General features: G+C 43.0%; 1 protein-coding gene across 1 annotated transcript in view; it reads right to left on the bottom strand.

Annotated features, from left to right (window-relative positions):
• RASGEF1B (RasGEF domain family member 1B) overlaps positions 1-25,867 on the bottom strand; it is a 455,348-nt gene that overhangs the window by 276,677 nt on the left and 152,804 nt on the right. The gene's annotated exons all lie outside the window — the stretch shown is intronic.

The raw sequence follows: 25,867 nt of genomic DNA, 5'->3' as shown, positions 1-25,867 counted from the left end.
ATAAGTAACAGAAAATCAGGATCTGGCGAGGCAGTGGAAACTTATCAGCACCCCCTTTAACTGGTGCAAGGAAAAGCAATATCAGGAGAGTTGAATCTCAGTGGAATCTGCATACATCACTGCACATCTCAAAAACAAACAAACAAACCCACCCTGAAGATCAGGATCTGGTTTTCAGCCTCTGAGCCTTGCAGAACTATTTGCTACTCAGTGTGTGCCATCTTGTTCTCTCTATGTATGTGAAATAATTTGTGTGTTTAAATACACCAGCCCCACATTCCCCAACGCTCAGCTGGGCTTTTTTTTTTAAAGTCTAAAAGAGCACAGCACATTAATTGGAATAAATATTAAAGTTGGTTGTAAAGTATTTGTAGCCCTGGCAAATGCTGCTGAAGCAAACGATGCGCCAGTAAAAAAATAAGGAGTCTGGCTCCACGTTCTTCTTTTTTATTAAGATTAAGGTGTCTGAGCCTCATTCTCATTGTGCCTTCCTGCAGGAAGGAAGTACCTGGCATGACTGGCCTGCTGGATATTAGTTCCTGTTCTAGGTGTATTGTTTACACTTCTTGCTACTCCCGGAGGACCTCCTGCAAAAACAAAAAGTCTCTTCAGACTTGATTGAACCAACCTGTAATTAAAGAAAAGCTTTAATAAAAAAAAAAAATACAGCCACAGAAGGGCTCAGAGCATTGATGCTCAAATCCAGTGGTTCGGAGAGGTTTTCCAGGGAGTACATCAATTCATCTAGATATTTGCCTAGCTTTACCACAGACTACATACAAAACACTAGCAAAGTCAGTACAAACTAAAATTGCATCCAGACAATGACTTGTTTATACTGCTTTGTATACTATGCCCTGAAATGTAAGCACAATATTTATATTCCAATTGATTTATTGTATATTATAGGGTAAAATGAGAACATCAGCAATTTTTCAATAATAGTGTGCCGTGACACTTCTCTGATTTTGTAAGCAAGTCATTTTTAAGTGAGGTGAAACTTGGGGGTACGCAAGACAAATCTGACTTCTAAAAGGAGTACAGGAGTCTGGAAAGGTATTTTTGGCCATCACCTATGTTCCAGATGCAAAGTCTTGTGTAATTGTCAGTGACAGCATCCAGGACCTGGCACTCCAAAAAACCCCAGACCTCTACCACCTGTGTTACTTATATAGTAACACAATCCTGCAAAAACTTCTAGCAGTGTGCAAAGTTAAGCACATGAAATAGCTCTATTTCAGTCTTCATTTAACCAGAAACAGGGCAGTAATTAGAGAGGAAGGAAGCAGCAGCAACTGCCCTCACTAGAGCTGGGTGACATATTAAACACACGCTTCTCCCCCATCCCTCCCCCCAGTGAAGTGCCCCTGGTTTTTGAGTTGGTAAAAATTCCATAAAACCAGAGCAGTTTTGTAAACTGGAGGAAAATGAAAATTGATTTAATTTACCTACTAAATAGTCATTATACATTGCTACAGTGCGTACGTGTATAGTGTTGTCTGTTTTCTGCCAAGCAGTAGCAGATGTCAGGCCTCACAGGTTGACTTTTCATGGAAGGAGAAATCAATGGCTTGGAGTCTGGATATATTCTTAATGCAGTTTTGTTTGATTACACTATATATACCAGTCTTGGAACAGAGGTGGCCACAACAGCACATAGGCAATCCTTTTTTCCAGATATCATACCAATGCTCAGTTCCCAGGAATTAACTCTGCCCCAAGAATTGATTCTGGTTAAGGCAGACAGCAAAGATCCTGCATCATAAAACTAACAACACAGCATTTCTTCCAAGAATGAACTGAGCTTGTCAATTAAGAAATATAACTCTTAAGACTATATAGCAGCTCCAGTGATTCCTGCCATAATAGTATTAAGGCCAGTCAGTGGCAGTGGTGAGATCCCTTTGGCTCCTTGCGCTTAATTCACTGCATTTAAGAGCAAGTTTTCCAACAAGTGATTTGCTAGGCCTGGGAGCACTGTGGTCTGGTGGACTAGACATAGGATAAGAAGTCAGGAGACCTGGATTTTAATCATGGTTAGGATGGCTGACTCGTTACAGGACCTTGGTGATATAACCTCTTAGCGTCCATTTCCTCAGAGTGAAATAAGACTGATTATATTTACTTACTTCACAACTAAATAATGCTTGTAAAGTGCTATACACCACAGGCTTGTTAATATTAATTCCAGCGAGGGACAGAGGTGGGAATAGAACTCACAATCTCCAGAATCCTAGCCCTACATTATATCCTAGACCAAGCAGCCTTCAGCCACCTCTAGATTGAAGAGCTTTTCCAAAATTCTCAAGTGCAAAAATAGCCTTACAGGTTTCCACATGCTTCACTGTAAATACATTTTTCAATCCCCTGAAATTTTACATGAAAATTGAAATTTTTGGAGGATGAGGGCAAATAATTCTTGCATACATTTTTGTAAAAAGAGTCACAAATTTTAAGCAAATTTAAGCAATGTATGGTACTGCTGCCACATTATTTCCTGAAGACTGGAAGTAACGACTGCCATCATTGCTTTACTCTTTGTGAAAGGGCTGCCCTTTAAGACATTTCGACAGCGTTCCACAGAGTTACTGTTTATGGCTGTCCAACCCTCAAAATCTAAGTAGAAAATTAACTGAAAGGAATGTTCAGTAAGCACAGTTATCATGAGTAAATAATATACTGATAATAGTCTAGCTCAGTGGTTCCCAGACTTGTTCCGCCGCTTGTGCAGGGTAAGCCCCTGGCAGGCCGGGCCGTTTTGTGTACCTGCCGCGTCTGATCATGGTTCGCTGCTCCAGGCCAATGGGAACTGCTGGAAGCGGCACAGGCCGAGGGACATACTGGCCGCCGCTTCCAGCAGCTCCCATCGGCCTGGAGCAACGAACCACGTCCACTGGGAGCCGTGATCGGCAGAACCTGCGGACGCGGCAGGTACACAAACCGGCCCAGCCCACCAGGGGCTTTCCCTGCACAAGCGGCGGAACAAGTTTGGGAACCACTGGTCTAGCTTATTATGCTGTATCCATTATACCAAATATGATAATTCTGATGAAAAAAAAACTGAATATCCACCAGAAATGTAGAGTTGCATACATATAATTTTTAATAAAGATAATCTCAGTAACCTGTATTGGTTCACCGAGTAGCTCATCCCTAGAGATAGGACACCAAGGGCTGCAGGCATTTGAATAGTTTAGTTTCACTGACATATAAATTACTAGTCATCTGAACTGCCTATATCTCTGCTAAACACCCGTCTCTTTAACATGCCACTTGCTGAAGCATGCAACCTCTTGTATCTATGAATAACTTTGTAGTAAAGGGTTGGGAGGCGCTGTTCGTACAGTATTATTTAATGATGAATTCAGTGCTCGTAAAAGTCTAAGATAGGAGACTAATGTATTCTGGATTCACACATATTTATGGATAATTAATGTCCTGGAGACTAATGCTTAGTATTCTCCAAAATCACAAAGTCTGCATGGAATATTACCTAGGAAGCCTCAAACACAGTTACTCCAAAGCAAGGTGAGGAAAGCAAACATTTGGAATCGGATGGAGAAGACACAAGTGAGATCGAAGGGAACTGCAAGAGCAGAAAGCTAAGAGGGTTATGGGAACTTGAATCAAATCAGATTCAATGTATTCCTATACAGAAATATTGGGAAGGAGGGAATAAGTCACAGACGCCCAGCAGCTTTCTGAGAGCATCAGCTGAAAAAGCCTGGGCTTTATTACCCAGCTCTGCTGTAGTCAGAGTCATGGTACTGCCATGAAGCCAACATTGAAAAGCAGCACTATCTAAATCAGACCCTCCAGACTGTACACCTGCATCAGAAATGGTGGACACATGCAGGGCAGAGGCCACTGTCACCCATCACCCGTCCCTTCAGTCTTGATTATCTGCCTGCTAGCCCTTGTCCATCCCCTAATTTCTACCATACATGACACAAAGAATTCAGCAACATCAGCTGAGCCAGTAGGAAGAGATTGGGGTATACTGAATATTGGAAAAACCATGTTGCTTGGGCAACATAAAAGGGCCTTTAAGTAGGTAGAAATGACCCTCTGAAAACCCCTGCCCAGCATACACCTCCAGCTGCTGTGGAGCTGGTGTGAGGACCCTACACCATCCCTGCTTGCAGTCTCCAGCACACAAGCTAAATTGGGAGCTTGACCAGAGTACCTCGCACTACAAGAGTCTCTGCTTGTCAGGGCCTACAGAGCACCATGGGAACAAAGTGTAAATAGTGTGTTCTAATTTACGCCAGGGGCCGGGCAGGCCTCTTCACGGCACCAAAAAGCCACCTTTGCTTCCACCCCATCCCTGCCTCCAGCACCTGTAGAATGATTCCCAGCATCTGAAAAAGTCCTTTCCACAAAGTGAACATTTTTCCAAATGTGGGTGGGCAGGCAGCAAAGTTGCCCTGTGCACTTACTACATGGCCTACGCAAACCCATGTGTTTCCAACAAGAGGCATGAGCGCCCTGGGGAAGCCTAGCGAGCAATCAAAATGTCTTTCCTAAGCAATGAAGAGCTTCCAAAGCCCAGAGAGAGTTTAATTAAAGTTGAAAAAAATTAAGGCTGCATGAAAGAACCCAGAAGCTACTGAAGGATAACTGAACAAGAACAGTGAGGACCAAAACCATTCCTCCTCATTGTGCTGTGGGCTCTCTCTAATGGAACATTTTAATTCCCTACCCACCCCGCAGCTACTTAAGGCCATGATACGTGCATGAAATTCCTACTAACTTTAATGGAAATTATGTATGCATATCAGAAGTCAGAATTTGGGCTCAAAGCAAAGCAAATAGCATGCTCTTGGAGATGTGTCTTCTGCAGTTGGATCCACAGTAGCCCATACACTGTTGTCCTTCTCTAGTAAGCAGGTGTTTTATTATGTACTTGCTAGTTAACCTAAAAGCAAATAGTGATGGAGAACAGGGGGCACATCCAATAGTATTGCCCATAGTGTTGTACAGTGGGGGAGAGAGAAAAACATTCTGGCATTAATCTTCCTTGCTACAGTCTGAGTCGTGCACCCAGAGCAAGGCACAGCTCAGAGAATGTCCCACCAGCATCAGACATATAGAAAGGAGTAGGCTAGCAGTATGAGCACAGACCAGGAGCCAGCTTCCAACTTCAAATCCCAGCTCTGCTGTTAGCTTCCTCTGTGCCATTCCACAAGCTGTTTAACCCCTTGGCCTCAACTGTTCATCAGTAAATTGTGAAAAATCATACTTCTGCCTTCACCGACCTCACAGGAGCAACATTTAGTCATTAATGTCTGTGAAGTCCTTGGAAGATGAAATTAGTGCATAAATGCTAGACATAAAGTCGAAGACTATGTTAAATTCAAGTGTGCTCTGGAGTTGCAGTACCTCTGAATTTGTGAGATAGGTCCCCATCAAGAAGGAAACTGTAAGCTCTTTGGGGCGGAAGTCATCTTTTCATTCTGTGTTTGTACAGTGCCTTGCACATAAGAACGGCCATATGGGTCAGACCAAAAGGTCCATCTACCCCAGTATCCTGTCTTCCAACACCGGCCAGGTGCTTCAGAGGGAATGAACAGACCAGGTAATCATCAAGTGATCCATCCCCTTTTGCCCATTCCTAGCTTCTAGCAAACAGAAGCTAGGAACACTTAGAGCATGGCTTTGCATTCCCACCCATCCTGGCTAATAGCCATTGATGGACCTATCCTCCATGAACGTATCTAGTTCTTTTTTCAACCCTCTTCCAGGAAATCATCTAATTCTAGTTCTTATCTAGCACAATTTGCCCCTGATCCAGGACTGGGGCTCCGAGGCACTGCCACAATACACATCAGAATTCCTTTAAAAAACAACAAACAACAACAAGGAAGTGCTCCAGAAGTATTCCCATTGCAGCAGGAATCCTCACCGCTGTTCTTTCTGCATTTTTGTGACCTCACCCTTCCCCCCCAGGACGACTTGCACAGTGGGGATGCAGGCTAATGAGCATGACTGAACTTTTTGACGCTCTTTGAGGAAGTATTGCCTTTTCCTGAGCTATAACCATAAATAGCAATCCTGCTCCCGCTGCCCCCTTTCCCGGATTGTCTAACGTTTAATGTATTTTAAATTATTGAAATGTCAGCGGCAGAGTGTTCCTTCCTCAGCCTCAAGACAGCAGAGAGACGTCTCATTGAACAGGAAACATTCAACACTTCAGATGGCTGCAATTCATTCAGATAAATCCCAATCCAATCCAATGCAGAGTATTTTTGCTTGATAAGAATCATTAAGTGGTGAGAATATAGTGATCTATTTGACTGCTGGCAGAATAAAAATCAGGAAGAATTTGTAATGAAAATATAATTCCCCCCCTCCATCACTCCAATTTCAAGTCACAATTTTTGTGGTTTGAAGCCCCGGTTTTATCCATTAGGCACTGTAGTCTGTGCATACCATCCACAGGAATGAATGGGTTTTAAATTGATTGCAAGGAGGGTCCAAAATTGTTCCCTGAATGCGAGACAGACACGTTATTGCGGTACGACAAAGCATTTTAAAAATGACACAAGGACTGCAGAGTTCAAACAAACAATCTCCTTATTTGTATTACACAGTAGCACCTAGAGCAGCGTTTCTTTAATGCAGCCACCGTGGCCGCATGTGGCCACCAGGGGCTTTTCTTGTGGCCATGACAGCCTCCTGGGCACGGGGGTCGGTGTCAAAGCAGTGGAGCCTCCCCCAGGGCCACCAGCAGGGGTTGGGCCTTGCCCCTCTCTGGAGCCACAAACGCCAGAGGAACCGGCAGCCAGTGAGTGCCCCACCTTCTTGGGGGCGGTGAGGGCTCAGACTTCGGGCTTCAGCCTGGGTGGCGGGGGGCAGGATCCGGTCATGGGTCTTTGGGTTCTGGCCCTGGACCCCATCCACTCTGCGGCAGGTGCCGGCCTTTGGCTCACCGCCCCGCCCCCACTCCCCCATCACCCCTGGCCCCTGCTGCCTCCCTGGCCACACATCCATCCATCCCTCCTTCGCTCCTGGCCCCTGCTGTCTCCCTACACACCTCCCCATCCAGGGCTTAATTTGTCCCCTGGTTTGCCAGGGCTGAGTAAGTTTGCTGTGAAAATTGATATTTGTATGTTTGTTCATATCGCTTTTCATAGCAAACTTACTAGCTAGCTGGGAGGCTGTGAAAAGCGATATGAACAAACATACAAATATGACTTTTCGCAGCAGCAGACTTACTAGCTATCAAGTCTTTTTTTTAAAAAGCAACCAAAAAGCAAAAGAAACAACAAAAAGGGACAAGAATGTGCAAAGCACCTTATTTGTGTTTCTAGTCTGTTTAGGTCCAATAAAGAAGAGACAACTGTACATTATTGAGTCTGCAAAAAAAAAAAAAAAAAAAACACTACATGAATAAATTACAATGACTTGAACATGTCTGTGTGCATATTTATTTGTTTTTCCTAAAGTTAATTAAGTATTCTAGGAAAAATTGTCAGAGTGGCCACCAGCAAGAGTTGGTGGCCGCACTCTGAGGCCACCAAAAATTTTGTTGCGAGAACCCCTGACTAGAGACCCCAAATTAGACCATTTTACTAGGGACTGTACATATGCAAAATACGAGACAGCATCTGCCCTGAGATCTTATAATCAGTACAGTTAAGATAGCCAAAAGGTAAGATTCATACATTCCATGGCCAGAAGGGACCACTGTGGTTATCTATTCGGACCTTCAGTACATCATAGGCAAAAGAACTTCCTCAACATAATTCCTGTTTGAACTAGAGGATCTGCGGCAGCAATTCAGCGGGAGGTCCTTCGCTCCGAGCAGGAGTGAGGGACCGTCCGCCGAATTGCCGCCGAACAGCTGGACATGCTGCTCCTCTCCGAAGAGGCTGCCCCAAGCACCTGCTTGGTAAGCTGGTGCCTGGAGCCGGCCCTGTTTAAAAATTGCCAGTGAGGAAGAATCCACCATTATCCTTGGTAAATTGTTCCAATAGTTAATTACCCTCATTGTTAAAAATGTACATCTTATTTCCAATCTGAATAGACCTAGCTTCAACTTTCAGACACTAAATCACATTACACCCTGTCTGCTAAACTGAAGAGCCCATTATCCAATATTCATTCCCCATAGAGGTACTTAAAGGCTGTGATCAAGTCACCCATTAACTTTCTCTTTGTTAAACTACATAGATAGACTCAAATAATTCAATCGTTTTAAGTCATGCTTTCCAATCCTTTAATCATGCCTGTGGCTCCTCTGTGAATCCTCTCCAATTTATCAACATCCTTCTTGAATCATGAGCACCAAAAACTGAACACAGTATTCCAACAGTGATCACCCCTCTGCCAAACACAGAGGTAGCCAACTCTCCACTCCAATTCAAGATTCCTGTCCATGCATCCAAGTTAGCCCTTTTGGCCACAGTCTCACTCTTGGAGCCCATGTTCAACTGATGATCCCTTGCGACTGCCAAGTCTTTTTCAGAGTTACTGCTACCCAAGATAGAGTAACTATGGGCTACATTTTTTGTTCCTTAATGGATCCATTTACACTTATCCATATTAGAATACATTGCTTGTTTGTGTCCCATTTACCAATCAATCCACATTGCTCTGTACCAATGACCTGGCCTCTCCATATTTACCACTCCCCCAATTTTTGTGTCATTTGCAAACTTTATCAATGATGATTTTGTTTTCTTCCAGGTCACTGATCAAGAGGTTAAAAATAATCTAGGGGAAGAACCAATCTCCACGGAACCCCACAAAAAAAACCTACCTGCTCAGTGATGATTCCCCATTTACAATTACATTTTGAGACCTGCTATCCAGTTTTTAATCCATTTCACATGGGCTTGTTGATTTTTGTATTGTTCTTGTTTTTTTAATCAAAGTATTGTGTCGTACCAAGTCAAATGCCTTACAGAAGTCTAAGAATATTACTTCAGCATTATTATCTTTATCAACCAAATTTCTAACCTCCACAAAAACAATATCAAGTTTTTTTGTCTCTCTCTCTCTCAAACTCACACTTTGCTGGAGGGTTTCACAGACAGCAGGTGATTGGTGAGACTAAGGAATTTTGAACTTCATTCCAGGACTTCGAGGGGAGTGTGTTCTAGTGGGCACAGACTTCTGCCATTCCCCTTATGCTTAACCCTGTCTGCCCTGTCCGCTCCAACTTGTTCATGTCCTACTCCGGTCTCTTCCCCACCACTGGCTCCTTGGCCCAGTCCTAGTCTTCTCACCTATCCAGTCTCAGTCTCCACCTATCAGGCTTCTCATCCCAGTCCCAGTTTCTTTGCCCAGCCAGACTTAATCTCCCTCTCTCTAAATCCAAATCTTCCCCCTGTCCCAGTCTCTCCCCCTCCCTACATCCAGTCCGTCTCCCCATTTTTGTCCCAACTCATTGTCCCTGGTCTTCTTTCCCAGCCAATGCCAGTTCCCCACATCGGCTCCTCATCCAATCTGTTTCTCCCCTCCCCGTGCCCCATTGGCTCCCACTTCCAGTCTCCCTCCAAGGGCTGCTCACTCAGTCTCAGACTCTGCCCCATCACCTCCCCAGCTCCTTGCCCTACTCTCTTTGTCCAGCCAGTCCCAGTACTCCCCCTGCACCCCAACTCCTTGTCAGATGTCTTTCCCCTACCCCATTCCTCCCACATGAACTTCTAGTCCCAGTCTCCTTGTTCAGACAGTCCCAGTCCTTCCCCTCTCCCCTGCTCCTCCACTGATCTCAGCGTCCACCATCCTGCAGCCCAACTATGCCTACCGCATTTCCCTCTATGGCTCCTGGTCTCCTTGCCCATCAGGCCCAGGCTCTCCACCTCAGTTCACAGTCTCCCCTCTGTAGCCTATTGGATGATTTATCTTAAGGAATAAGTAGAAGTTAGGTTTGGGGCCCAAGTGTAGAGGAGTATGGGAAATTCAAGATGCTAGTGTGAGAAAAATCCAAGATACGGTGGAGACAGAGTGTTATGGTTGACTCGCACTTTCTCATGACATGAGCCAGGGTTACGTTGCTATAATGTTTTTGTTATAAGCAGTTTGAATGAGGATTTTAAGGAGTGTTTCTGAGAATTGTGAATGTTGTATTAAAATGCTGTCTATATCGATAGTATGGGAAGGACATTAGTGCAGATATTAATTGAAATAATGCATAATGTAAAGAGCCAAATAAAGTCACGGAAATATATTTATCGTAAAGGACAGTTTAATGTTAATTAGTATATTTAGGGCCCTACCAAATTCACGGTCCATTTGGGTCAATTTCACAGTCATCGGATTTTTAAAATCGTAAATGACATGATTTCAGCTATTGAAATCTGAAATTTTACGGTGTTGTAACTGTAGGGTCCTGACCCATAAAGGAGTTGTGGGGGGCGGGGTCAGAAGGTTATTGTAGGGTGGGGTTGCGATACTGCTACCCTTACTTCTGTGCTGCTGCTGGCAGCGGCGCTGCCTTCTGAGCTGGGCAGCTGGAAAGCAGTGGCTGGTGGCCGGGAGCCCAGCTCTGAAGCCACCACCAGCAGCAGCGCAGAAGTAAGGCTGGCATGGTATGATATTGCCACCCTTATTTCTGTGCTGCTGCTGCTGGCAGGGTGCTGCCTTCAGAGCTGGGTGCCCAGCTAACAGCCACCGCTCTCCAGCTGCCCAGATCTGAAGGCAGCGCAGAAGTAAGGGTGGAAATACTGCGACCCCCCCCTAAAAGAAACTTGAAAACCCCCTCACCCCCCGCAACTCCCTTTTGGGTCAGGGCCCCCAATTTGAGAAATGCTGGTCTCCCCCTGGTGAAATCTGTATAGTATAGGAGTAAAAGCACGCAAAAGACCAGATTTCACACTCCGTGACATGTTTTTCATGGCCATGAATTTGGTAGGGCCCTAAGTATATTATAATAGAGTATTAAAAAGGAACAGTTTTGCTAACTTGGAGGAGCACTGCAATTAATATTGAAAGGGTACCATTAGGATCCACAATTATAAGGCTCTGTTGTCAGCGGACTAATCACCCATCAAAATACTATTGCATCTTTAAGTGAAAGTATAATTGTAGTATTGTGTAAGTGGAAATTACATTCCTCTTTGCTTAACTAATCATCTTTTCTTTTCATGAAGTTTGGTTGTATCATTCAAAGTGTTGCCTTGTGGTCTTCTACTAAAGTTTTCTGTAGCCAACCTAGAGGCTTGAACTTGAAAACTAAGTTGAGTTTTATTACACCTTTAACAACTTAATATTAATTGGTTACAAAAGGTTACACTTCCCCCATACCATGCTTGGTCAGAATGGAATCTTCTGAGATTTTAGGGCTATAATCAAAGTCTCTAATGAGCAAGCACAAACTGCAGTTTATCAAAGGTTTATAATTTTCACAGGGAAAACAAAAGGCATATCCCTGGCACAAAGGCCACCTCCCTGCCAAATTTTAAGTCCCTGCTCCAGAGCATGAGAGCACTAGAGTTGTTCAAATAAAAAAGTTTGCCATAATTTTTTAACATCGGCCAAACAATGTATTTTTCCCTAGCCTTATTCTTGAGAACAGATGAACAATTTTGGCTGAAATTTTGCAAAAAAAAAAACCTTTAGCCCGACACAGACACCCCGTAGTCAGCCCAGATGATTAAAGCTTTGTAAAGTTATAAGCAACGGAAACCAGAGTTTTATAGTGAGGAGTGTCTGGCAACAATATTTATAAGTGGTGCTAGCAACCTAGCCTATAATCTTTCTAATATACAGTATATCTAAATAGACACACACACACACACACACACTGAAGTCAATGGACCACTCCTGTGCAAAGTTACTCCCATAAATATCTGCATGCTGGAGGCCCTGGTAATAAAGTGATTTCTAGCTTTGTGATATTTTTTTCTAGAGGGTCCCCAGGATCACCAGTTATGTTTTCCTTTCCCAATCACAACCACCCTCAAATGACCCTCCCGCTTGGAGAGCCTAGTTAATTAGCTTTCCTTGAAGCGGAGAAGACTTTTTTCTATTGTGTCACGATTAAAACAGCTACTGGATCATCCAGGGGTAAGGTCACAGGAATACCATTATTAGCCTGTCAATCTCTCCTTTGACAATATACTCTCACATCTTCTCTACAGATTATTTTGCCTTATCAGCTTCAGAACCACTGAGTCCTTTTACAGCCAACTCTGTGCACTTACAGAGAAACGCTTAGTCGCCTGTTCTCCTTTCTCTAGTAACAAATGATGGCTATTAGCAGGGAACTGAAACTTTCTGTCAAGGAAACACAAGATATTGCCAAGTAAAGCACATGAAACAAGACATCTCAGAAGTCTTGGAAATAAAATTGGCCTCAGCCTTCAGCAAATCAATACACTAAACTGATTTTGTGACAAAAATAAACCCGAACAATGGCTAAATGTTCCCTGGGGCTGCCATTTCCAAAAGTTCTTAGGGTTTCACTGGTCACACACAAGTTTTATCAATGAAAAATAATGATCGCTGGTCATCCCATAGCTACCAAAACATTTATCACGTTACTGAAGCCTGCAGCGCCTTCAAAATTCACATCCCAGGGTATGAGATCTTAACATGTATTGATAGCACTTTAACTAGTTCCCCAATAAAGTCCATACTCTCCTGTCACTTAAAATATATAGACTAGCTCTTGAACATTGTGGCAAAACAGTGAAAAATTCTGAATACAAAGTGGGTGGAAAGTGGCACAAAAAACAAGTTTCAAATTCCTATTCATGGGTCTAGGTTTTGATTCTAATCTCTACTGAATGTTTCTTTGGATCCCAAATGTGCCAGAACATTTGATAAAGTTCTGCATGATAGGAAACGGCTGATTAAGAGACACCAGAGCATGGAAGAGCAGGGTTGCTGCACATTTAACATGACAAAGCATGGCTTTGCCAGTTCACCTTTAATCCTATCAGGGCCAGATCTTCAGATGGTAGAAACAGTCACAGCTCCACTGACCCTTTGCAAAGAGTGGCCCCTTCACACCACTCGTAGCATGTAAATATCAGAGTGGTGTAGAAGAGCCTAAGTGTAACTGAGAATTAAGGCCAATGACTGTCTCAGATGCAAAGAGAGAAAGGTAAAATGAGCAGTTATATCAGAAGGATGCGTAAGAAATAGGGATTGGCAAAGAGGATTAATGAGATGTTGAACAAACTTGAGTTCCATGGCTAGAAAAACCATGGAAAAGGCTAAATTAATCTCTGTGCACATGATTTCAATATCATGGATTTTAAAGAGTACAAGACCCATGTCTTAATGCAATGTAAAATTATTTAATAAAGTGTATTCATGCATTGAAAATAAAGCATTTTAATCATTTGTAATTGGAGTAATGTATCTATAATGTTTCAGCAGAACCTAATCCAATTGGTTCCATGGATCACTATTTTCCAGTTTAGCAGTAATGCTGCACATTGGAAACATTTCCTACCAGAAGCAGGTCTTGATTGCTGGCGTTCAGCTGATGTTTGGAAATATTCCAATTCAATTGGATTTTCACAGTTAAGTAGCTTTACAAACGTTGTGGATATATTCAGGGCTGGCACCACTAAATTCTAATCCAAGAAACTTGAATTTGATTCATACCTGCCTGTAAATACAGCATAGGCGATGCCAGATCTAAAACATTTTTCCTTAGAGCTCTAGTAACACTGATGCTTTCTTGTGCCCATGGAAAGTTATACAAGATTTCATTGCTTCCTAATATGTTTGTTGCGCATACTTGCCTTAATTTGGCACTCATGAAAAGAAGGCAAAAAGAAGAGCATATAGTCAACCTGGTGCTGGAGGCCTTTTACACACTTCTTTACATGGCTTTTCCAGTGCACCATCAATCCTATAAAGCCAGATCTTCAGCTGGTGAAAAGTGGTGTCGTTCCATTGACCAGTGGGGCTGTAACATTGGTAGCACCGCTGGGCAGCTCTGGCTAAACAGCTTTGCATAGAAAAGCCAGCAGGAGCAGAGAACTAACACTAGCAGGTTTGCGTATAACATCCCATGTACACTTTCCTTACCCCCAGTCTCCCACTCCTGAGGCAAGGCAGAGCCAGTTGGAAGATGCTCTGGGCAAGAGTCCCAATATGGCCCTCTCCCCCACAGAGGCCAAGTTTCTCTCTCCTCCTGCCACAGCTATGGGCAATGCACAACCAGCCCTTCAGACCTGGCCAACCTTTAATCATTAAAGCACAAACCACAAAATTCAGACTTAATTTCCCAAAGTTCAAGGACCTACAGATCTGGGGTGTCTGTCTGGGCCATCATAAAACTATTCTCAGTTCCACTGCGTAGCCCAACTTCCCCAAACTTCATGAGTATTTGGAGCCACAGTTTTGGCTCAGGCCCACTAACAACAATATAGAACTGGTGAATATCCTAAGATATACCAGATGTCATAGTGTGTCCTAAACAGCTATACTTAGGGTTATTTAGCTTATAAAAGTCAACTAAACTCTGAACAACTCTATAAACCACTAGAGAAAGGAAGCTTAAACCAATGCTAATGACTACCAAGCGCATGCCAGGGCTGAGAAGACATGTGTCAAAACTGACCAATATAAAGCTTTGGAAAAATCTCTGAGAAACTCAGCACCTGGAAAGTGTTTGTTTGCTATTTATAACAGGGGGTGCAAATTTGCACAAACAGATGCAAAGATCTTCAAACATCTTTCATAACTGTTACATACTTTTTCTGGCAAGATAATGGTTTTTGAACTTGCAGCTAGCAACACTTTGCACCTTTCATGTGAGGAGTGCGCAACACTTCACAGGCATTCATTATCGATTTCATAAAGCTACTGTGAGATAGACAAGTATCATCTCCAATATAGTATCCATATTACTTCCTGGGAGGAAACTGAGGCATTGAGAGTAAATGCTTAATTTAAGCATGAGCATGAGAATTTTGCCAAACTGAAGTTCTAGTTAGCTAATGGCAGAGCTAGGAATAAAACCCAGAAACACCAACGGAGCCTCATGCTGTGACCCCTCTAACCTTTAGCACAATGCCTCTCCATTTCTACCAGTAACAGGATGCGTTTCTTTCTATTACAGTTTTAGTCTTACGTTAAATTCGCATCTGCCCATCTAGGGGTTTCTCCGAGATGATAGACAGGGACTGAGAAAACGACCATTTAGCTTTGTGTCTATGCACACAACACATCAGTGCAATGCAACAGGGTTGAAGTCTTGCCATGGATTGCCTAACATGACAAGATGAGCCTCACATCTGTGACACAACTGTTATCACCCACTAGGATGAAAGCTGGGGCATCCTGGATGTGCCTACTTATCACTGGAGCATTTCTAAATAAACGCCCCATAGGAGGAGTGAGGGGAAAGGGAAAATCGGTCATTTAACCATGTGCATGTGTTTCTACTTTTGTCGCTAGGTCACTTGTAGCAGGAAAGAAGAACAGAGGAGCAGCTGATTGATTTAGCACTTCTGGGTCAGCAGATCTGGCTGTTGAGTAATAACAGATGAAGAGGAAGCAGAAGAGTAATTGATTTGCAGAGAAACTGCAGCCACAGTAAATGCAACATATCCCTCAAGCCAGAGATATTTGCTTTCCTATTGAATACTAACTACAAGATGGTGCAGGCCACGACAGATTGCTGTTGCTACAACAAAGGCTCTAGGAGCCAACACACAGAATATGTATATGCAACTAGGATACCCTCACGTCCCTATACAAACTCCAAAGCTCTCTGCAAGGAAGGCTGTGGGCAGAGATGCAGCCCCTCCCACAATACACAGCTGGGATATTGATTGCAGCTCCACTGGCATCTTCTATACATGGGTTTTGGCTCAACTGAGCCATGTAAGTGAAGACCTAGTAGCCCCTCCCCCAATATGCCCCTATCATGCCCCAATGGCCTTCTCTACTCTGGTTTGTTCAGGGTCAGTGCATAGCCCCCTCTCCACTTCCACGATACACAAGTGATGCAAAGGCACCTTTGAGTACCCACTCCATCTCTGATACCCCACACACATATTTAGATAAATATGAGAGAGAGAGAGAGAGAGAGAGAGAGAGCGCGCGCGCGCGCAGGCGAACACCCAGTCAAACCTACTCCCATAGCCATTATCTGAAAGAGGTGGGTTGCTAGGATGCAGTTTGTATGATTCTGAGGAATTGTGGATGGTTGTTATTGTCAGATTTTGCAAATTTTCTGTACAACTTTAGATTCTACAGCAAGAACTCCAGCAAGGTATATAATTTTGGCTCATTGCTGTCCAACTGTCTGCCTGAGGGATGAAAGTCACCCAGTTTCGGTGCAAGGCTCTATATATCTCTTGAACCCTGCAGTGCCCCCTCCAATGGGGGAGAGGGGGTGCACACACACTCATAACTACACATGCAGGAAGAGACCATATACTGCAAATATACACATTAGTTACTGCATGCTGCTAATGAGCCTTGTCTTCCTTTGGAGGGTGTTTGAGATCAACACTGTGTGATGAAAAACACTGTACGTGCCTGATCCAAAGCTCATTGAACTCTGTAGAAAGACTCCCCTAGACTTCAGTGAGCTTTGAATCAGGCCCTATAATAGTAAGCATTATTGTTATTATTACTCCAGTATATGGCAATTTGCAGATACAGAAGCTCTGCTATTCCTAATCAGCTAAATAGAGACCACTCGACTATTCCTCAGACCCTCCAACTGCACTCTCTCTCATGGTTGCACACAAGCAATTAAAAATAACAATGGCTAAAACAGACACATAAAACATCCGGGAGTTAGCTCTTGAAAGGTGTTCTGAAGATGAGAATACAGTGTAAGTGTTAACTAACATTATAACAGATTTTCTCATTGCACATGAAAACCTTTTATATATTCTTATGACACAGGCATTACATTACGAAAGACAGCAGAGTGGCTGCTAGGATATAGTTGACACACACTCGTAGGTAAGGGACATTCTTTGTACAATTCATTAATAATAATAATTAATGGAGATATCCCATCTCCTAGAACAGACCTTGAAAGGTCATTGAGTCCAGCCCCCTGCCTTCACTAGCTGGACCAAGTACTGATTTTGCCCCAGATCCCCAAGTGGCCCCCTCAAGGATTAAACTCACAACCCTGGGTTTAGCAGGCCAATGCTCACACCACTGAGCTATTGCTTCAATACAATTCTCCCTCAAATTGTGACATCTCTAGAAGGGGTATAATATGCATCAGGAAATCATCTTTACAATGATTTCTTTACTTTTTAAATTATTTTTAACTGATGTGGTGGGTTTTACAAAATTAAACATTTGTACTGACTGTTTAATACATTGGATCTCAAAGTTTATAGATACTATGGAGAAAACAGCATTAGCGATTAATAGCCAGCAGAAGCTGTTAGAAAAGCTTCAGGGCTGTCAAGTGACAACTGCAAGCTCTGTTAGCAAAGTGTGCCCACAGGCAATACAAATTCCTGGAGTCTCTACTGAACAGACTTTGAAAAATACAGTTTTTAATACTTTTTTAAAAATCTGTTATTTTTGTTGAAGAATCATATTCTGACTTCTGCTTCCCCATAGCCGTTACTTGTGTCCAGCCCAAAGTCATCAAAAGAGAGCACATAAAAACTGGCTCTCCCCATGTCTAATTGTCCTGGCAGCACCTATTGATGTCACTCCAGATACCTGTAGTCCCCCAACAGTCTGATGTTAGCAGTCCAGTGGCTAGGGAGTTAACTAAGGGCTTAGGAGACTTGGGTTTGAGTTCCTCCTTTGTTACAGACGTCTTGTGTAACATTGGGCAAGTCATGAAGTCTTTCTACACATCAGTTACTCATCTGTAAAATGGGAGTAATAGTTCTTCCGCATCTCACAGGGGTGTTGAGAGGATAAATACCTTACAGATTTTGAGATGCTCAGGTACTATGATAAAGGGGCCATAGAAGTACCTGAGAGAGAGGGAAAGGATGAGCATACCAACTCCGGCTCTCAGACAGTTAACAAGGGGATGGGGCAGGAGAACCAGTGGTGGAATATTTCTGTTCAGACTGTATTAGAACTCTCTGGAAAGTACTGTGGCCTGAGTTTTCAACAGTGAGTAGTGATTTGGGGAGCCTCCATTTAGAGGTGCCCAACTTGAGACACATTGAAGCGGCTGATTTTCAGAGGGTGGGTACTCAGCACCAAAAATCAGGTCTCTTTAATATGTGCCAAATTGGGCATGCAAAATTTGAGGCACTCAAAACCACCAGTCATTTTGGAAACTTGAAGCCAGTTAAGGTACGTCTACACTGAAAATAAAAGACCTATGGCAGCAAGTCTCAGAGCCCAGATCAATGGGGCTAAAAATAGCCGTGCAGATGTTCCCACTCAGGCTACTCTCAGGCTCGGAGACCCACCCCACTCACCAGGTTTCAGAACCCTGGCTACAGCCTGAGTGGAAATGGCTACACGGCTACTTTTAGCCCCATAGCATGAGCCCCAGTCAGTTAATCCAGGCTCTGAGACTTGCCGCCACAGGGAGTTTTTTTGCAGTGTAGACGTACCCAGTGTGTGCCCTCATTTTGCTGATGCTAATAAAAGGTTGTCCAGAACAGGAATCTTCTTGGACTACAGCTATTACTATTTTTGCAGGGCTGTTCTGAGACAGTGGCTACCCAGCATGAGTAAAGGTAGCAGAACCTGGCCCTTTTCAATTGATTGGTTTTGGGTTTGTTTGTTTTTAAATGGGGTGCCGATTTTGGAATAGACTTGGGAGAATTACTGGTTTTAAACATACACTGCATGTTGCTGTTTTGGTATTAAGGACTGCTGTTGTGTGGGTATTAAGGTTTGATCCAAAGCCCATTTAAGAAAATAGAAAGATTCGCATTGACATCTAAAGAGCTTCAGATCAGGTTTTTAGGGAGCTGATGGTCATATTATTGCTAAAAACTAATTATAGCTCCAAACAATAGGAATAAATATAAGAAAAAACATTTCCTGAGAAATCAAAGAAGACATTTAACTATTATTCATAGCCAGGACAAGGTGTGGGGGATAGTACGAGTAAATTCTGAGATGGCAAAAGATCCCCTCCAATGTATGATGCTACCTAAGGAGGGAAACCCAGGCCTACTGATATATCTGGTTCAGACATTTCTCATAAGGACTGTTTTTGAAGCTATAATATAACTAATTAGACAGAGCCAAACTGAGGGTTTTCTTTCTCAAATTTCATCTTCTAGAAATGTAAAGTGATAAGACAGAACAGAACGTGCAACTCTGACAGTAGTTCTCATCAGTGAAGTATTGACAAGAACTATTCTCCTATCCACCGTTTCCAACCATGGATTTGCGATCTCTCAGCTTGATAGGATTCCAGGCAAGATTCTGGTTTAATTGAGAACCAGAAGGACGTAAAGCTGCTCCAGCTCAGGAAAGGAGAAGGAAATGTGCAGCATGCCACTTCAGTGCACATTAAAAATAAAAGCAGGGACTTCAATTCTCCCTCTGCATAATGTGGGCTGAATGTTCCATTAAACATTCAGAATTCAGGCCGGGGTGCAGGCTGCTGCAAGGTTCACTTTAAGGTCAGTACACACATGCCATCAAAAATAAACTGGGGTAAAAAAAAAATCCCTAATATATGTACACTCTGTGCAGCATCAAGAGAGTCATTAAGTTCTCAGATTCATAACTGAAAGTTGGCTGCTCTATATAGTCAATAGACACAGGCTATGCTGCGGGAACGAAAGCCTATCTAAAAGTTTTAAAAAAAACCTACCTCACCATTCTCTTACGCCTTACAAATACATTTTGTTGTCCAGAACTGGATAATTACCCAGAGCTTGGTTTACCATCAGAAAATTATATCTCCCATAGACAGATTAATAGAAATAATGTATCTAGTCTCCCATGGAGATAGATCCGTTTGTAGCTTTGAAAATAAGAGCAGTGAACGTGAACTGTGTACACCTGCCCACAAAACACGCCTGACTCGCTATCCTTTGCGTATCCAAGGTTTCCTCTGCAGCCTAAGGAGACTGGGAGCACAAGTAATGCAGGAATGGGTTGCAGAGTGGAAGTAGGTGAATTATTTCCAGCTGCAGAGTGGAGGTAGGTGAATTATTTCCAGCAAGTTAATTGCTGATTTTTGTCCCTCTTTCCCATTTTTAGTTTGATTACAAAGAGGTTGACTTCTACACATTTTTTATTGTTTGATAAACACTTGGAGTGAGATTCTCATTTAGACTGAAGCCCCTTTACACTGTTTCAATGTAGCCAACTCTGGTGATTATGTTGCAAAAGTCTTGCAATCTTTGATTTTTTTAAATCCTCAGCTCCTGGATTCATGTGATTATGTGAAAATCTCAGCTTTCATTAAAAAAAATCCTTCTAACCATCATGGTTATTGAGAAAAACTTGAAAACATGAACGCTAGAGACCATTCAAGGTAGAGTGGTCCATTAATACCTCTGCTGTCATAGGACAAAAAGAGGGGGGATTGCAGATAACAGATTGTTATAATAAGCCATAAATCCAGTCTCTCTGTTCATTCCATGATTTTTAGTGTCTAGCAAGGTTATGAACATAAGCTTCCAGGCTTGTCTTTTGAAAGTATTGTGCAGGTTTCCTTAGAGGATGAGGACTGAGAGGTCAGATATAGACCTCATGAAAAGTGTTCTCCCACAGCTAACATGATGTTTTTGTCTTTTATCATTTTCCTGTGTGAGTTCATTCGAGAGCGTAGCGATTGTCTGGTTTCACCTACATAGTTGTTATTGGGGCATTTAGTGCACTGGAAGAGGCACACCACGTGTTATGCTGGGCACGTGTAGGATCCATGGATCTTGAAAGGTGTGTTGTGGGGGGTGTTGATCACTGTAGTAGTGGAGATATGTCTACAGGTTTTGTATCTGTTGCTCTGGCAGGGTCTGGTGCCATTTTCAGCCATGTGTCCTAGTCTGTGGAGAGCTTGCTTGTGATGATGAGGTTGGAGATTATTTGAAGGCCGGAAATGGGTGTTCAGGAAAGATTTCTTTCAGGATGGGGTCCCCATCGAGTATGGATTGTAGTTGTTTGATGAGAACCCATGTGGGTTCCATACAACAGGAAACCTGCTACAAAATTTTCTATGTAGTTCAAAATAAATAATCCCAACAGGCCATATACCCATCAAACTAAAAGGTTGAGGATATTCAGCAGTTACATTTATTCAGAATTTTCAGTCCTCCCTATTACAAGTCTAGGAAGATACCGCAGCACTTAGGAACACTGCAGTGAATGTCGAGGTTTTCATGGCACTCTCTGTAATTAATTTAAGCCAGTTCCTCATACTGTCACTGGTACCAGTTCAAGAGGGGGGAAAAGGCCAAGAAAAAGTTGGAGCCAACTATCACCTCACCCCTGCTCCTATTCAAAGTAACAAGATAAATTGCTGTTGTCAAGGCCATCCGTGCAGATACCCAAAAGCACCTTACTGTACAAATCTCATGTCATAAAGCCCCTCTGCCAAGAAGCTCCAAACACGTATTGCCCACTTTTTGGATAATTCCTTGGGAAAGAAAAATTAGTTCCTCTTCTCTTGCCAGAAGTGGATAACCAGTTAGCACCACATGAGTAAAGGTGCTCTTTGCTAAAGATGTGTAAGAAAAAACATCTATTCAAAGCAGAATAGACATGGTATCATTCAGAAAAGTCCCTGATTATCCAGTTTCTGTCAATCCAATCCTGCTGTTTGAAGGGATTTAGCTACCGGATTGTAGCTCTAGCTCTCTCCTGCCTTATTACGATTAGTCTTCTCCACGTAACTCTGGGGACAAAATGGTCCTGTCTCCAGATGCCATTTATAGGCTGGGGGTGGGGTTGGTTTTCGTTTTTTTTTTTTAAATCAAATCTGAAATATTAAAGAAGAGACATACCTACACCTGCAAATTAGGTAGCCCAACTCCTGCCAGCACAGCATTGTTCCCTACAGCGTATTTCCCTGTGCACGGTCCTTGACTAGCCCAGTTCTAGCAGTGGGGCTTCCACCTCCCCCATGGGATTGGAATTCAGAGCTCACACTGTTAAAAAGTTTTTCCTCCTTCCTCCTAGAGACATCACCTCCCTCAACACAGGCACAATCATCTGGGCAACAGTCCCGCAGCCTTAAGACATGGGTCTCCTGGTACCTTCTGAGGGGTTCCCCAGGAGAAGTCTGACACCAGGTTAAAGAATGTGCTGTGCCAGATCTGGAGAAACACTCTTCCCACCGTGAGCACTGACTTTACTATGTAAATCTCCTGAAGGAACTAAACACATGTATTGCTGTATGAAGTTAAAATCTACAGTCTCAATTCTTCTCAGTGCTCAGGTCTTTGTGCCACTCTCCCCGCAGAACGCAGCTCTCAATTCAGCAGATCTGGCTACTCGGGTATACCCCTGTATAAAGGAATCCTCAAGTGACCTAGAGCTACCATTATAGCTCCTATGCCATGCGCCCTTCTTGACTGCTGAGGCAGCAGGTGTGGCCACAGAAAGAAGAACAAAGGCAGGGTTGCCCTTTCACCCCAATGATGTCACCTGCTGCAATGGCTCCGGCTGAGAGTCTGACAGTCACCCCATAATGGGATTATCAGGAAAGGCAGGATCTGTTGGGTGTGTGGAAGCATAGATAGCATCATAGGACTGGAAGGGACCTTGAGACGTCATCTAGTCCAGTCCCCTGCACATTTGGAGTTAAGAAAGAAAAAGCACTGGGGAAAGTGTAGTAGGAAGGGGAAAGATAGTTCATAGGAGCATATTAAGGAGTAGTAGTTTTAGGGTTCCCAGCTGACAAGCAAATACAGTCTAAATTCAGTCTCCATATCTTAATTTTCATTTTATTATGCATCATTTTCAAGTTACTCTGTGTAAGCCCTTGAGAATTACTCATTATTTCGACATAACATGCTGTTTTGTCAAAGCCAAAACGTTTTGTGGAGACATATCAGTTTCAACGAAGTGTTCGGCGGGAAGGTTTCCAAGGTCCAGAGCACGCTCCGGTCACTTCCAGAGAGAGAGAGAGAGAGAGAGAGAGAGAGAGAGCGAGCGCTGAACGGAAAACCTGACCTTTTGAATCAGAAAAGGAATGTTTCAACAGAATTCCATTTGCAAGCAACGTTCTAAAGGTTTTGTTTTCATTACATTGGGGAACAAAAAACAAACTTTGAAACCTCAAAAGTTGTCATGAAAGGGAATTAGCATCATCAGACCAGCTCTAATTCAGACTCAAACTGCTCAGTTTCCCCATCTCAGTAGTGAGCCAAACCAAAGTCCCAGATCTCACCCATTGGGAAAGGCTGAATCCAGAGTAGAGCTTTGCAGCTCAGTGCCATCTCTGCTTCAGCTGCTTATCAAAACCACGTACACTGGAAACGTTGTCCTAGACCTCTCCCCAGGGCAAGCTCACTGTGAGGTTCCCAGCACTTGAGATGAAAACATCTGCAACGTTGTGTGCACTGACTTAGATTTTTATTTTTTTTAAAAGAGTGTTTGAAACAGAAGACTTGGAGGGATTATTTTACAACAAAACAAAACTGAAGTGTAGATGTTGCTGGTGGGTGTGGCTGTATCTTTAGGCTACTAGTACAACTCTCCTGGCCAAATTCTGGTCTCCAATAGTAGTTCTGTTGAAGTCAGTGGTGCTAGACTGGATTCACACAGGTATAACAGAATTTGGCCTCCTCACTCTAGTCCAAAAGTGGCTACATTTAGGGTTTAAGGTCTCTGCAGAAGCCCAATACAAATTCTTTCATTGTAACAAAATGTTTTTCTAATATTCCAAATGCCAGTTGCCCAAGAAGCTGAGGCTGTGACAATGGCTTAGTCAGTCAAAGCAATTCCACCAGCAGCATGACCCTTCGTTTCAATCAAATCTGCTCCCACGGATCCAATGTTGAGAAGCCCAGAGCATAAATCTGAATCATTTATGCTTAAGGAATTATTCTGGCCAGGCTCCCCTAAAAAATAAAATTCACTTAGGTAAATCTTTTTAGGGTCTGAATTCCCTTGTGTGCTCCAAATGATAACAGAGTTATGAATATTTATTGTTTCTGGTCATCGTTCGCTTTTCTGAACTTGTTTTTCGATTTGGTGGGGTGGCAAATGCAGAATCTACTTGGAGACCAGGTATTCTTCTCGCACAGGAATTTCACCAAGACGGACACAACTTACACTCAGTGCAAATCAGTAACAACTGTGGGGCAAATCAACAACAGCTTCTTTTATAGTCAATAAAATATAGAGCTGGTTGGAAAATACAATTTCTGTTTCATAGGAAATTCTGCTATTTTGACATTGTTTTCATACTGAATGAAGACAGACAGTTGACACATCAAAACATTTTCCTCACACTAAAGACTCCAAAAAAAAAAAATTTCAATTCAGAAATGTCTAAATGAAAAATGTCTTGATTTTCAATCAAAACAACATGCCAGTTTGAAATTAAACATTTCAGTTCATTGCTTGTAAGCTGTCACAAAGCAGAATGGTCATCATCTGGTCAGTTCCAATACTAACCCCCTGGCATGGTCGGATTTATGCTTTGATCATTGTTTGGCGACTCAACAATGGCCACACAGCATGATCCCTGTGAGAGCCTATCCTGTGCGCAAATGGTAATACCATGGATACTTCATTGCTAAGAACAACAACTATGTCCCCAGCGTAGGCTAGAATTTCCTAAAACTGTTTGATCTCTTTGGCAGAACGTAAGAGAGGGGATTTTAACCCTTTGGATTAATCATGCACTGAAAATCAAAAATCAAGGGAGATGGTGTATAACCAACTACCCTGGTGTGCCAAACAATGCCGCAGCAACCACCCCATGAGCCCAAAGCAGATTAAAGTCTGAGGCTCCCACTTTCCAGGTCAGTTGGCCCTAAAGGGATCTTCTCCCAGTAAAATCCAGGCAGAGTGTATTCCTCACGGGATCCAGGGAGCGCTCCCTTTTAAAGGGCTGCTTTCTTAAGGAGGCTCAGTAGTCAAACCATCCCTCCAAGACTGAGAACAAGCACATACTGTACCATTGAAGAGGGGCAGGTATTTCCCCTTCCCTCCACAGGGACTCAATAGTCCCTTCCTTAAGGAGGGGGCGTACACCAACTCACTCTCTCCCTTTCATGGAAGGCACATTTTGGTCATTTGCATAAGCTGCCGACAGACCTTGACCTCATCAGATTCAGTCTCCGGGTAAAATTTTCAGCGTGCCTAACTGACTTAGGAGCCTACACCCCATTTCAAAAGGCAATGCAGGCACTTAGGAGCCTAATCCCATTGACTTTCCATGGGACTTAAGCTCCTAAATCACTCAGACACTTCTGAAAATTTTACCTACTGTGCCTCAGTTTTATAGTGGTATAGTTTCAAAATGTCTAAAGGATTTAGGAGCAAAAGTCCTACTGCAAGTCAGTGGCACTTGTGCCCCTGAATCTTTAGGTGCTTTGAAAAAAATCTTTCCTTTACCGCACCGGCAGATTACTTTATTTGCAGCTATTACTTAAGCAGTAGGTAGAAGGATATTCCTTAGAGGCAATTTGCTACAATGTAAATGAGACTGCTCCTTTGGGATGCAGCATCCACAGGAATCTCTGCTCCAATGAAGCAAGGAATTTGCAGTCCCAGCAAGTCTATTTTTTTCTATTTTTATGAGGGTTAGAAGACTACGGAATACAGTCCCATCTAGTGTGAAATTCAGCTCTGAGCTGCATTGAATGGCTACTACAGAGCAGTTCATATGTTCACAACGCACTCCTTTGATTTTACTACAAAAGCTGAGTGTTCATACTCTTTTAGAATACTAGAGCCTGTGCGGTAGGACACTAAAGTAATCAAGGCTAATGTGATATTGTGGGACAAATAGAAGGGATGGCATATTGGGTACCTCCAAAGTGAAATAGCAGCATCATTGAGACTAGATCCATTGGAATAA

The sequence above is a fragment of the Malaclemys terrapin genome, chromosome 5 (assembly GCF_027887155.1).
Source record: "Malaclemys terrapin pileata isolate rMalTer1 chromosome 5, rMalTer1.hap1, whole genome shotgun sequence".
NCBI classification, from domain to species: Eukaryota; Metazoa; Chordata; order Testudines; family Emydidae; genus Malaclemys; species Malaclemys terrapin.
The sequence above is the reverse complement of the archived record's forward strand: the minus strand, read 5'-3'. Positions and strand labels throughout refer to the sequence as shown.